This window comes from Felis catus, chromosome X, assembly GCF_018350175.1.
Source record: "Felis catus isolate Fca126 chromosome X, F.catus_Fca126_mat1.0, whole genome shotgun sequence".
NCBI lineage: Eukaryota > Metazoa > Chordata > Mammalia > Carnivora > Felidae > Felis > Felis catus.
The window spans coordinates 36,167,884-36,182,395 of NC_058386.1; the positions used below are offsets into that span (position 1 = coordinate 36,167,884).

At 45.2% G+C, this 14,512-nt stretch overlaps 1 protein-coding gene across 2 annotated transcripts in view; it reads left to right on the forward strand.

Moving 5' to 3' along the window:
* The first annotated feature begins 1,250 nt into the window (after positions 1-1,250).
* Positions 1,251-14,512, forward strand: part of USP9X (ubiquitin specific peptidase 9 X-linked) — a 155,994-nt gene continuing 142,732 nt past the window's right edge. The window contains exon 1 of one of the 2 annotated variants that reach the window (XM_045051331.1): positions 1,251-1,269. The gene's annotated coding sequence lies outside the window, so the exon portion shown is untranslated. Of the gene's footprint in view, positions 1,270-4,445; positions 4,467-14,512 lie in introns of those variants that run through there. The other variant, XM_045051330.1, reaches the window with a different exon arrangement.

Below are 14,512 nucleotides of genomic sequence, written 5' to 3' on the forward strand. Positions count from 1 at the left end.
CTCTGCCCCTCTCCTTGTTCATGCTCTCTCTCTCTCTCAAAATAAATAAATAAACTAAAAAAAAAATTACCATAGTGCCTTCCAATGAGGGGTAATAGGAAGTACACAGTAAGCTATGAAATATCCTTGCCAAAAAATTGAACTTGAATCTAACCAGGTCTCCAGATGTAACTATCAGCTTACAGAAAATACAAGGGACAGAAGAACATGTTGAATGATACCAACAGGATTTGCAGGATTCGACCAGACAATTTAGAATATGGGACGTTTCTACAGGACAAATGACATGATTTCTTTGGTGAATTAAAATGATATATAGAAAACAGGGAAGGGGGAAGAAAGGATTATAGATTAAGAGAGACTTCAGACATACATTAACAAAAACGATACCTGGACATTGTTTGGGTCTTGACTCAAACCAACTGTAAAAAGCCATTTTTTAAAAGTTAATTTATTTATTTTGAGACAGAACCAGCGGGGAAGAGAGGGAGAGAGAGGACCTGAAGCGGGCTCGAACTCACAAACCATGAGATCATAACCTGAACTGAAGTTGGATGCTTAACCAACTGAGCCACCCAGACACCCCAAGTAAAAAGACATTTTTGAGACAATCAGGAAAACTTGAACACATAGTTTTTGAGACAATCAGGAAAACTTGAACACATTTCTTATATTAAGAAGTTAGTGTTAATTTTATTAGGTGTGATAATGGTATTGTATTCCTAAAGTCTGTATCCTATTAGACGCTGAAGTATTTATGGGTGAAATCATGTCATTTGCTCTATAACACTCCAGGGAAAAACTATGGAGGGAAAAAAATGAAGCAAGAAAGCCAAAGTAGTAATAACCCTTGAGGGTGAGTGATAGATGAACTGGGGCTCAGTAAACTATTCTCTACCTTTGTGCATGCCATTAAGTTACGAAGCTTCAAACTCACCCTCCTATACTCTGCCTTTTGATTCTGGGGATGGGATTCTACCTTCTACATTTCTGCTTTGCCAGCGGCTTCCTGCTAGACTCTGCCTATAGGGGGGAGATAGAAGGAGACTGCAAGGCTGGAGGGGTCGAAGCCGCTTAAATTGCTTCCTGTTTTTCTGTGTTCCCTCCTGTTAGTTTCTTGTTTCTGTCAAATTCCCCCAAGGAACATTTCTTCCAACCCCTCCCCCACCTGCAGCGCCTTCCCTTGTCTACTGCTGAATCCAATTTGCGGTTTTCCAGCAGTTCCAGAACCAGTCTCATCACCCTCCCCATGAGAGACACCAGCTTCAGGTGAGCAGCACCCCATCCTCAGAGGGGAGCCCTTCTTCCAAGCTTCTGGGTTGTAATAATTCCGTTCTCTCTCCTTTCTACCCCGTCCCTGGGGGTGGTGGGTGGGGGGTAGCAGCTTCTTGCTATTACTTTCTTTATGAGATCTTAGAGTTCTCTTTTCACCCCTTGGGGTACCCACTTAACAACTTTATGCCTAGTTAACAGTTTTTTTTTGGTTTTGTTTTGTTTTGTTTTTCAATAGCAAATCCTGTCTGTCCAAATAACTAATGTGGCTTCTTCCTCCTGACTGGTCTCTAATGAGAGATACGGATAGCAACTCCCATCAGTCATTGGTTGAAGGCTGTGTACAGGGAGCTTATTCCCCAGCATTTCTGGTGGGCTGCAGGCGTAGCAAAGCCACCCCCAAATCCTGAGCAGGTTCCGGTGGCCAGAGAAAGCCCGTAGGCAAAGTAACGCAGGCGCTACCAACTGGAAGTTGGGCCAGCGTGAGCTAAAGTGATAGAAGAGAAGGTGAGGGCCGCAGACAGTTTTGCTACACAGCCAAATGCCCTTTATAAAACATTCATTTCTAATTACAGAAGCATTAATTGTTCTTGAAGGATGGTTATTAAGAAAAGGCTAAAGTCCTCTGCATCACCAGCCCCCATTCTGATTCCCTTCTCTTCCCTCCTACCCGAGGCAGCCACTGTTACCGATTACCATGTACATGTACTCTTCTAGGTATATATGTTTATTAAAGCGTATACGGCATTGTTTGTAGATTTTTCAATTTCTATTTCATAGTGTACATATCGTTTTGCAATTTGCTTTATTTACCAATTTGTCTTGGAAGTCACCTGCTGCGTCTGTTCTTTAGTGTGCATATACCGTTGTTTATTCCGCCGTTGCCCTATGTTTACTTTCTTTTAAGTTTGTTTATTTTGAGAGAGCGCGAGCAAGAGCGAGCACGAGTGGGGGAGGGGCAGGGAGCTAGGGAGACCGAGAGGATCCCAAGCAGGCTCCCATCTGTCGGTGCAGAGCTGGTCCTGGGGCTGGATCCTGGGAACTGTGAGATCGGGACCTGAACCGAGACCAAGAGTCAGAAGCTCAACCGACTGAGCAACCCAGGTGCCCCGCCCTATGTTCACTCTTAATCAAATTCTATGATGAATGTTAATGCTCCTGCATCTTTGTACCTGTTTAGGAGTGTTTCTCTAAAGTAGATAGAGCAGTGGAAATGCTAGGTCAGAGAGAATGCATATGTACAACTTGCATCAGGTGTTTAAGAATACGTCCTCCGAAATGTAGTTCCAATTTACAAGCTGCGATACTGTGATTTATAATAAAGAATATGTATTTGGCCTCCCTTTCATTTCTGGCATAGAGCTCCTAAAACCCTTGGAATTTCCTAAGCGAGGAGAGCTACAAAGGTGTCTTTTGTTATGTTAACGAGTGACGTTTGGGCTGCACCTAAAGGCTGGGGGCTGGTTGCCAGGGGAACTAAGTGTGAATAGAGGGTTGGGATTTCCAGTCCCACCCTCTGACCTCTAGGGAGGGGAGAGGGGTTGGAGGTTGAATCGATCACCAATGGCCAATGATTAAATCAATCATGACTATGTAATGAAGCCTCCATAAAAACTGAGAGGACGGGGCCCACAGATCTTCCAGGTGGTCCAACACGTGGAGTTTCCGGGAGAGTGGCGCGCCTCGAGAGGGCACGGAAGCTCCTCATCCTTCCCCTGCACCTCGCCCTATGCATCTTTTCCATCTAGCTGTTTCTGAGTTATATCCTTTTATAATAAACAGGTGATCTAGTAAGTAGGATGTTCTCTGAGTTGTGTGAGCCACTCAAGCAAATGAATTGAACCCAAGGAGAGGGTCATTGGAATCTCCACTGTATAGCTTGGTCAGTGAGAAGCACAGGTAACAGCCTGGGCTTGTGGTTAACATCTGAAGTTGAAGTAGGGTGGTGGGGGAGGGGACAGTCTTGTAGGACTGAATTCTTAACCTGTGGCATCTGATGCTCTCTCCCGGTAAGTAGTATCGGAATTGAGTTGAGTTCTTGGGACTCACTGCTGATGTCAGGAATTGCCTGGTTTTGTGTGGGGAGCCCTCCCCCACCCCCGAGCTTTGGGTTTGGGTCCGGGAACCCAAAAGAGTTGGTGGTCCGTGAGTTGGGATTTGCTCAACGGTCCTGGCTCACAGAAACATGGGGGTTGGGAAGAGAAGGTATGAAGGGAGGTAGGGTGGGGATGAGGAACCTTTGATTCCTAGGTGTGCATGTGGTCATCCAAGGTATGGAACGGCAGCTGGGCTGCGTTGTTACTAAAGATGGACCCAACTCCCCGGCAGTTGGAATAAGGAAATGCATACTAATAAGAAAAAGGCAAAATATTCCATCCCTTCGTCATTGTTCTCTGTAATAGCTAAACTAAAAGGGAAAGTCGGTTGGACTTTGATGCTGGTCCAAAGTCCGATTTCAGTGAGTCTGAGCTTTGGCCATTAGCCTCAAAACCGCCCCCCAAAGGTAATAATCACCATGGGGGAAGGGCAAAACCAAGAAACTATTGAACCTACGGGGATTAGTGTGAAAGAGTTGTTTTCGTCTTGTAGATCGGTATCCTCAGCTTCCTGAGGAAGCCTCGCCGAGCTGGATTGGGGAGAGAAACTGATGGGGGGCGGTGTCTTCGGTCTGAACGCTGCTGGGGGGAAGGGCATGTTTGGGCTGGTGCGGGACCCACGGCTCGCTGGGCCACAGCCACAGGCGGCTGTACGTGATCCAGACACTCCCGAGGGAACAGCCAGCTTGGTGGACTGGGCAAAAGCCACCCGAAGGCTTTCTAATCCTTAGAAAGAGCTCTGTCCTTAACCCCGATAAATGTCTAGTGGAAAACCCCGGATGAAGCAGCTGCGAGGCTTCCTGGCGTGTGGCACTGGCTTTATGACGACCCAGATGTTAACCCGCCGAATATGCCCGTTACCCAGGTCACGGTAAATGCCAGGGTTGAGGGGGCCCCTTTCAACTGGGCGCCCCACGTAACCTCATTGTTACAAAACCAAAGAAACAGCTCTGCAAGCCTCGTGTTTGCAGTCTCCGCTTCACCTCAGGGTCTTACAGATGCTAATAGAAACCTTAGGTTAATTAACAAGCCAATGGGGAAAGTCACGGGACGCTCGCTTCCGAACCAGGTGGAAATTTTTTGTTATTAAGAAATCTGGTGAGTAAAGTGACTATTCTTGATAGGTGCGAAACAAAAAGGAAACAGGAAGGGGATTCGTTCCGGTGGGTGGAAATTTTTACATGATTATTAAATGGGTAAACTGGGTTTTTTGTTTAATACATATGTTGCATAATTTAAAAAAAGTATAGAAGGAAACAGACATTGATGGGGTTATGGCAAAGGTTTTAATAAAGCACTACATGAGGTTGGTCAGGTCAGATGGATCCCTGTTAGTATCCCAGCATTAAAGGGCCCCAAACAATTCTGTTTCATTTACCCCTATTTAGAGAAATTTTACAAGCTGGAAGGCAAAAAATCACAATGAAATACCTGACCAGCAAGTGCTTGGGCCAATAGTTAAGCAGATTAATCAAGATAAGATGGACCCCCCCTCACTGGGGATCCAAAGCCTTTAGGATGAGAGTGGGTAAAATGGTCAAAGAAGAGGTTTCCAGGACTCTTTGTCATGGGAGTCCCATGAACTATGGTAACAAAGCCCATTGGTGAAGCCCTAACTCTTGCTTCAATAAGATTGAGAGATTGTAAACACCTAGGGTTGATAGGATTATGAAAGTTGGAATGTGTAAGCTGGTATTCTCTAAAGAAATTGTATTACCTTTACCTGAATGTTTTATAGGAATGAATATTAAGTGTGGTTGAGGAACACTTCCCTTACCCTATTGTAAAACCATAACCTGTTGATGAAGTCCTAACAAGCTACAGCTAGGAACAGAAGAGTTGATGGAATGACTGTAAAAGTTTGTAGGAGAATTTGTATGTTTGAATAGACTTTATGTGAAGTGGTTTTCTTTTCTCTGATTGTTAAAAGGCAAAATATTGGGGGATCGCTAAGGGATAGATGTTACATATCTGACTGGGTCACACTACCCCTACCTAGTATTGTAACACAGAAGGCACGTATGCCTGCCCTTCAAGCAAAAGTAATTAGACATGCTAAATGGGAAACAGTGAGACGCCTGCGCACACATGGTGTAGGGTAGAAGCAGGAATGCTGGTAGAGACCAATTCTCTGCAATAGCCCTTTTTAGGGTGTAGACTGGGGTTTATGGCAAGAGCCTGCGAGCGCCTCCCAGTGACCACTATTGGGACTCTGGAGAAGATAATTTTGAGGGGCATTTACTATCTTGCTATTGGATATTATTATTTTAGTTTTTAGTTTTATTTATTTTAAGAGAAAGAGAGCAAGCAGGGGAGGAGCAGAGAGAGAAGGAGAGAATCCCAAGCAGGCACTGTGCTACCTGGCTCCAACTGATGAACCGTGAGATCATGACCTGAGCCAAAATCGAGTTGGACACTTAACCAGCTAAGCCACCCAGGTGCCCCGCTATTGGATATTATTGATTGAAGCCAGTCCTGTGACTGAAAGACATACGTGATCTTGAAACCTGAAATACCCACAATGTCTAGGATGGTGTTAGAGAAACACCTTTATGGGGATGGCAATGCCTGGAGAATGCAAGGGGGAGCTTGCTCATAGGCAGGGAGCCCCATTCCCCCTGGGACTCATTCTGGAGCTTTGTGAGTTGCTTACTGGATTCTGTCCTCACTTGGTCAATGCCCTATAAACAGCTCTTGACTAAGAGCTGCTTGATGTGTAGACAGAAATTCCATGGGGAAAGGACCACAACTTGCTTGGAAGGCCTCCATTCTGCCTGGAAAAAGTAAAAACCAATCAGCTCAGTGGTCTGAATTGCATGCTATTTTGCTAGCAGTGATGGAAGAATTGAACAGTGGTAAAAAGCCTGTATGTTTGACTTTTTACTGACAAATGGTCAGTGGCTGGTGGTCTGGGCTTATGGTCAGCAGGAGGGTAACAGACACGTGGCTTATTAAAGGGATGTCCATGCATGGCATAGCCCTATGGAAATTTGAGAGGTGCATTACAGTGCCCATCAGAATACCCTTCCAGGTTTGGAAGGGGATTGGAACAAACAAGCAGATACCCCCTGGGTTCCCTTCAGGTATCCACCTGGGTCCCCGAGATGAGTGGACACGGGGGGTCTGCAGCAATGCAGAGATGGGCTGGTTCCAGACCTATTCCTCTTTGCCTCTTCTGAGACACAAAATATCAATAAGACCTGTTCCATTAGCAGAGGAGACAGAGCCTGCAGATGGCTGTGTGGCAGGTTCCCTGGTGGGAAGGCCCTGAACATAGCTGGCGAGAGAGACTCATGCTGGCAGTCCTGGGGTTACAAGTGGGTCCTGATAGGAATAGTCACTGACTCTAGACTGGGCTTTGCCTACCCAGCCCAAGGGGCAGATGCTCGGAGTGCTGTGAAAGAGCCAGATCCGAAGATACTGTGCTACTTTGGACGGCCCATTGTCATTTCTTCAGACCAAAGAATATACCTTATAGCTGATGACGTCCAACAGTGGGCAGGGGTACCCTCCTGAGAGTATTGGTTTCACAGAGAATGGAGTGGGGAATTAAACACTGGTTGTCTAGGGTGGGTGGCTGGATGGCTCAGTCGGTTGAGCATCCGACTCTTGATTTCGGCTCAGGTCATGAACAGGGCTGTGGGGTGAAGCCCCACATTGGGCTCCAAGCTGAGCATGAAGCCTACTTGAGATTCTCTCTTCCTGTGCCCCTATCCCCAACTTGCGCTCTCCTTTCTCTCTCTTAAAAACAAAATGAAAAACAGTGGTTGTCTAAAAGTGGAGGGGCAGGGGGGACCGGGTGGGAGAGAAACCCATTTAGGAGGCTGGCTTACGAGGCCTTCACAAGTGTGTGCTCACTCGACACCAGCATGAGGGGGGCTGCAGGAATGTCCCCACTGGATAGATTCTTCTGTTTCTCTGCTGGATCTGGAGAAGAGGAGGGGTGGAAGGTGCTAGTATTCTTTGCTTTTCCACATCACCTCAACCTCCCCCCCCCCCCCCCGACTTGATGTAGTGGTCACAGGACCCAGGGCCACGAGGGCTGGATTTCTAAGCAAGAAACCGTAACTGTGTTTTTAACCTTTATGTCAGGATTCCTAAGGGCCTGATGGGGCAGGATGGCCATCGTCCCTTCGGGCGAAATTGGGGCTGACAGTGAATGCAGCTATATTGCCTGGTGGCAAAGATAGCCCACTAGTTCTGCACGTGTGTAACCTTACCTTATCTGACTAGAGCTGGACTGAGGGGAAGCGACTTGCTAGACTAGTTTTGTTGCGTACAGTCTACACCAGCACAGTGAACGAACCCAATGTCCCTTCTAAAAAGGTGGAAATGTTTGGGTATAAATGGAGGGATGGAAAAATAGTAGCTGAGGGTAAGGGAATGAATACATGGGTTATGTAATGGGGGGTGGGGGGAGAGTCCAATATTACGTTAACATCTCCAAAGAGGCTCAGGGCAGGAGATGATCTTATTTCTTAGCTTGGGTGTACCAGATGCCTGAGAGGGTGAAGACCACTCTTCATTTGGGAACCTGACAGGATCGAATGGAAGCCTGCAAACCTGAGTGGCCTCTGCCTGGGAGACCTTGTCAAAATAGGATATGATGCTGGACACGTAGTTATTAATGACTGGATGAGATTCTAGTGATGTGCCAGTATCTTTTGACTTTTATGATTGCTTTGCTGTTAGGGATCCGTGTTCGAAAACCAGGGTGGACTGTGATATTGTGGTTTATAATAAGTATATGTGGTCTTGGTCCCGTTTCTGGCACAGAACTCCTAAACCTTTTGGAATCTCCTCCTTGTAGTGAGCCCTAAATGCGTCTTTTGTTATGTTAATGGTGACTTGGACTTGGACGGCACCTATGGATGGGGGCTGGTTGCCAGGGGAACCGACCTTGTGATTGGAGGGGTGGGAATTTCAGTCCCACCTCTGATGGTTGGGGGCTGGTGTTGAATCAATCACCTTTGGCCATTGATTTAAACTAAAAGTCCGAGGTTCAGAGAGCTTCCGGGTTGGTGAGCACCCAGAGATGTGGGGAGAGTGGCGGGCCTGGAGAGGGCATGGAAGCTTCCCTCTCTGTTCCCCTCTTCCATCTGACTGCTCCTGAATTATATCCTTTTATAATAAGTCAATGATCTAGTAAGTAAAAGGTTTCTCTGGGTCCTGTGAGCCATTCTAACAAATGAATTGAACCCAAGGAGTAGGTTGTTGGGACCTAGCCAGTCAGAAGTACAGGTTACAACGTAGACTTGCAACTGGCGTTTGAGTTGAGTTACCAAGAACTCCTATCTAGAGACAGTCGGTCAGAAGGACAGGTAACAACCTGAGCTTGCAACCGGCCTCTAAACTGAGGTGTGGGTGGGTGGGTGGGAGGGGGCAGTCTTGTAGGACTGAATCCTTAACCTGTGGGATCTGATACTCCTTCCAGGTAGGTAGAGTCAGGATTGAGTTGAATTCTCAGACACCCTGTTGGCTTCTGAGAATTGTTCATCAGTGTGGGGAAACCTGCCCCCCACCCCACACATTGGAAATTGTGTTTCAGAATACCCTAAAGACAAGAGTACTAGGAGGGTGCCAATGTTCTTACTAGAGGACTCACTATAGTTGCCCTTATCCTACATTTCCCATCTGGCACTGCTCTGGGCAGCTTTACCAGAAGATAACACGGGCGAGAGAGGTGTTCACCCTAACCACTCCACAAACCAGTAGGCGCCTTCTGCACCCTCCTCAGGGTGCCCTCGGGCTACCAAGGCGGTAGTGTAATTGAGCTGGAGCTACCAATACTCCCAAGGGGGGCTTCAGAGTGGCCCCCATGTCTGTGGTATCCAGCTGAGAGTAGTAGTGTGTCATGGGGTCTGTTGGATTGGACTTGTTCCTGAGTGCATGTGACAACCCCTAGCAAGTCCTGGAAATAATCAGGTACGTCTTCTGGGGCTTTGAGGTCCTTGCACGACCAGGCAGCCAGGCAGTTGGGTTAGGCCTGGCTTTTGTTTTATGCAACCGACGGTGGACCTGGTTGCTGTGGAGTGGCAACTGCAGGAAGAAAAAGCTAGTTTCTTTCAGTTCCTCCTTAGTGTAGCCTGGGCTGGCGATCCATGATGGACCTTGTGAATGTATGAAATGCCTAAAAATGAAACACTGTAAATATCTGAAAAGAAAGGTTTGTCAGGGACAGGAAGGAACCAGCGAAGGCCAAAGATCTGAGGTGGGAATGTGCTTGTCATGTTCAGGGAATGGCCAGGAGGCTGGTCGGTACAGAGAGTGAGGGGGGCAAGAAGGAACTGACCCTAGAGAGTTAATGATGGGGACTACGTCTGCTTTCCCAGATTGCTTCCCGCCCAAGCATTGTTTTAAACCTCACAGCTTTTTCAGACCGGGTCTTGGTTCCTTTGGTGATTCAGTTCCCTTAATACCTTAGCAGTCCTCTGATCTGTTCGCTTCGGATGTTGCCAGAGTTCTTTCCTGGACATAGTTGTAAAGTCTGCTTTGCGTATTTGCCTCCTTGTTCCTGTGCTGCTCCCTTTTGCAATGAACGGTGGCTGCCTTGGTGCCATCGCAAACAGCAGGCCCAGATGAGAAGGACCCCACCACTTTCAATCTACTTTTTTATTTTTATTTTTTTAATGTTTATTTTTGAGAGAGAGAGCATGCGCGCAAGTAGGGGAGGGGCAGAGAGAAAGGGGGCAGAGGATCCCAAGCAGGCTTCGGGGACAGTGAGCGGAGCAATAGAGTTTTTGACAGAAAGTACTAAGCTCTCAAGAGTGACAGGGGTCCCAACTGGGTAGCCGCCGCCGATTTCTGTCCCTGACTTTTTATTGGGATCTTATGAGAAAGTTTGTGAGAGACTACACATGGCACCTAGCCTGGGCAGGTCTGGAATACAAGTATCCCTCCCCTCCCCCGCTTTTTCAGCCTCCTACTTGTAGCTGCAATGTGCCTTCTTGAAGTTCTCTTATCTCTCCCTGCCTAATGTGAACCCTCAAGATCAAGACCTGAGCCGAAGTCAGACGCTTACCCAGTGGAGCCACCCAGGCGCACCGAGTCCCCCTATTTAACTAAGGAGTCTTCTAAGTCTTTGTGTCAAGAGGTGACACGGTCCCTGAGCAACGGCAGGGTGGCTGACCCGATTATAGCTGTTAGGCTGGTACGAGGTAATGAGGCCAAATAGTTTTTAGATAGTATATTACTTACAGAGACAACATAAGATCAGATCAGCACGGTGTCATCTCCCCATGTCCCTAGCCCCACAGGGTAACACTGAACATGAAGAACCAAATGACAGACCACCAGAGTGGTAAGCCACTCTGCTGTGGAGCCAAGCTGTTTTATAGAAGGCCACAGAAGCTGCCAGCTGGATCCTAGCAGGGAGGTGGGGAAGCTAGAAAGCATTGCTCTCCCCCAGACCAGGGAGATGGATAAGAAACAGCCTTGTGGCAGTCTCCCACAAGATAGGGACGAAAAACAACACTGTATGTAGCAGCTGCCTGTTCTTATCTCCCCTTGTTCCAGGAGGAATCACAGAGGATTCTGCCCATGGGTTGAGTCAGACTGCAGACACCTTGTTTATGTGGCCTACATGGAGATGTGCAGAGTCATCGCTCTGTCACGATGGAGCTGTTCCCTTACACTTTCGTTACACAAAGCCTTTTTCAGTATTCTTATTTGGGAGACAGAGGCACAGTCTGCTTTTCTAATCTCGCATCCCCAAATTTCTTATTTCTGCACCTTAACCAGCCAATTCTTGCCTGAGCTTTTGTCTTTCTTGTAACGCCTTGCTTAAATACAGCAAGTAACCATCAACACACGCTAACATCACTTTCCATCGTCTTTTCCTAAAGCTGTAGGCTCAGAAGGCACTTGGCCTGACTTCCTTTTATTATAGGTAACATCTGCTATTTAACAAGACTCTCCGTCTTTCTTTTTTTTTTTAGCTTTTTTTTTTTTTTTGGATTCTCCATCTTTCTAGCCTCCAATATCATTTTTCTCGTCGTTCACTGATTCAAACAACAAAAATTTCTTTATTGCTTATCCTATCGTACCTGGTGGGTGAACAGGTCATTGGGACAGCCCTCCATGCTTTCATTCTGACAAGAGGCTTTGTTATCTTCAACACATGGCTACCAAGGTCAACCTTAGGGTTAAGGTTCAGAGCCATCTCTGTTACAGCAAGCTTCAAGTGGAGAAAAGCACACAGGAGTATGCTTGGTAGGTTCACGTAGGCTGAAACTGGTACATGGAATCTATTCTCCCATTCCATGTGGCCACACCTAACTGCAAGGGAAGCTGGGAAATGTCTGTCCAGGAAGAAGAGGAGACCATGGATTAGGTGAGTGGCCAAGAGTCTCTGCCACAGCGTGTTGTGGAATAGTGTTTTGGTAGTGCAGGTGGTGAGCAGTGGCTGAATTCTGGATTTCTGTAGAAGGTAGGGACCCCAGAATTTGTTGACGTCAAGGGTTTTGGCCTGAAAAATTAGAAGAATAGAGTTGCTGTATGCCAAGATGGTAAAGGCTATCGAGAACTCAGTTTTAGGCATGTGAGTTTTCCACTTCAAAGGAGTGATTGCGACTGAATATATAATGTGGGGCCCCTCAGTACATGCATGGTATTTAAAGCTATTAAACAACATAACTGCAAAGCTATATATAGTAATACTGAATTTCATTCATTCTACAAAGTACATTTTTTTTTTTTTTTTACATCTAAAGATCTTTGAAATTGGAACGCATCTTACAACACTAAATACAGCCTTCAATTATGATTGACAGTGTTTTCTTTGTTAGTAGCATTTTAAATAGTGATGTGTCAGGGCACCTGGGTGGCTCAGTCGGTTGAGTGTCCGACTTTGGGTCAGGTCATGATCTCTCGGCTCAGTGTATTTGAGCCCCGCATCGGGCTCTGTGCTGACAGCTCAGAGCCTGGAGCCTGCTTCAGATTCTGTGTCTCCTCTCTCTCTGCCCTTCCCCTGCTCATGCTCTGTCTCTCTCTGTGTCTCTCTCTCTCTCTCTCTCAAAAATAACGTTAAAAAAAATTTTTTTTTGAATAATGATGTGTCTTATAATTGATGGCACCCCTGATTATCTTTACATGTTGTTATAGGAACGTTAAGAACTCAGATACTGGGGCATGACTGCATGGGTCTGAATTCTGGCTCTGACATTACAAACCATATGCCCTTGGCCAAATGCTTAATCTGTTTCTGCCCCCTGGGTGTCGTGTGTAAGAGATCAATCACTGGGTTCTACTCCTGAAGCCAAGACTACACTGTATGTTAACTAATTTGAGAATAAAAAAATCTGTGCCCTAGTTTCCTCATCTCTAAAATGGATGATAATAGTACCTATTTTATAGGTTTGTTATGAGGATTAAAGGAATTAGTACATGTGAAGTTCTTAGGACAGTGCTTAACACATGGTAACTGCTAAATTATTAACATTAACAAAATTAACATTGTTACAACTGTGGAAATTGTATGTGTGTATGTAAAAATTCATCAAGCGTGAAATCTTGCCATTTGCAACGACATGGATGGAGGTAGAGAGTATTAATGCTAAGCGAAATCAGAGAAAGATAACAATATGATTTCACTCATATGTGGAATTTAAGAAACAAAACAAACAAGCAAAGAGAAAAAAATAGAGAGCAAACCAAGAAACAGACTCTTAACTATAAAGAACAAACTGCTTACCAGAAGGGAGGTGGGTGAGTGGATGGGTGAAATACATGGTGAGGATCAAGGAGTGCACTTGTGATCAGCACCTTGTGTTGTGTGGACATGTTACATCACTATATTGTATACCTGAAACTAACACCGTATGTTACCTAACTGGAATGTAAGTAAGTTTTTATTAACGAAAAAACAAATGAAAAAACAAAAGAACAGGGGCACCTAGGCGGCTTACTCGGTTGAGCATCCAACCCTTGATTTGGGCTCAGGTCATGATCCCAGGGTTGTGTGATCGAGCCCCTGGTCGGGCTCCACACTGACATACTGAGTGTAGAGCCTGCTTGATATTCATTCTCTCCCTCTCTCTCTCCCTCCCCCGTCTGTCCCTCTCCCCCATTTGTGCTCTCTCTCAAATGATAAAAACGATTAAAAACATTTAAAAAAAAAAACGTTTCAAGCAAAACAAAAAATCATCAAGCTGTACTGTTCCATGGATTTTACCCACATTATGGTGTGTATTTTACACCTCAGTAAAAAGAAAACCAAAACAGAAAAGTTTAGAGAAAAAGAGATCATATGTCTTATAAATGAGAAAAAAAAGTTATGTGTACAACGATATTCATAAAGATATTTTTGTCTGAAATTAATATAGTTACTCCAGCTTTCTTTCAATTAGTGTCAGCATAGTACATCTTTTTCTGTCCCTTTACTTTTAATTTATCTGTGTCTTTATATTTAAAGTGGGTTTCCTATAGACGACAAGTAGTTTGGTCTGGTGTTTTTTGTTTTTGTGCGCTCTGACAGTTTCTTTTCATTTGATACATTTAAACCATTGATGCTTACTGATACAGTTGGGTTAGTATTTGTCATATTTGTTCCTGTTTTCCATTCACTGTCCTCATTCTTTGTGTTTTGTTTTTTGTCTTCTACTCTTTTTCTGCATTTTCTTTTCTTTTAAATGAGGTATAATTGACCTATAACATTGTATTAGTCTCAGGTGTGCAACATGAATCACTATGTGCGTATATTGTGACATGATCACCACAGTTAATCCAGCTAACGTACATCACCATACAAACTGAATTTTTAAAAAAAATTTTAAGATTTACTTTAACTCTCTTCAAATATCCAATACATTATTATTATTATTATTATTATTATTTTAGACAGAGCATGAGAGGGGGAGAAGGGCAGAGGGAGAGAAAGAATCTTAAGCAGGTTTCACGCTCAGAGTGGAGCCCACAAAGGGCTTGATTCCAAAATGCTGACATCATGAGCTAAAATCAAGAGTCTGACACTCAACCAACTGAGCCAGCCAGGTGCCCCTCTAATACAGTATTATTAATTGTAATCTCCATGCTGTAAACTATGTCCCTATGCCTTATTTATTTTTTAACTGGAAGTTTATACCTTTTGACCCCCTTCACCCATTTTTCCCAGGCCCCTACCCCCCTACCTCTGACAATCACCAATC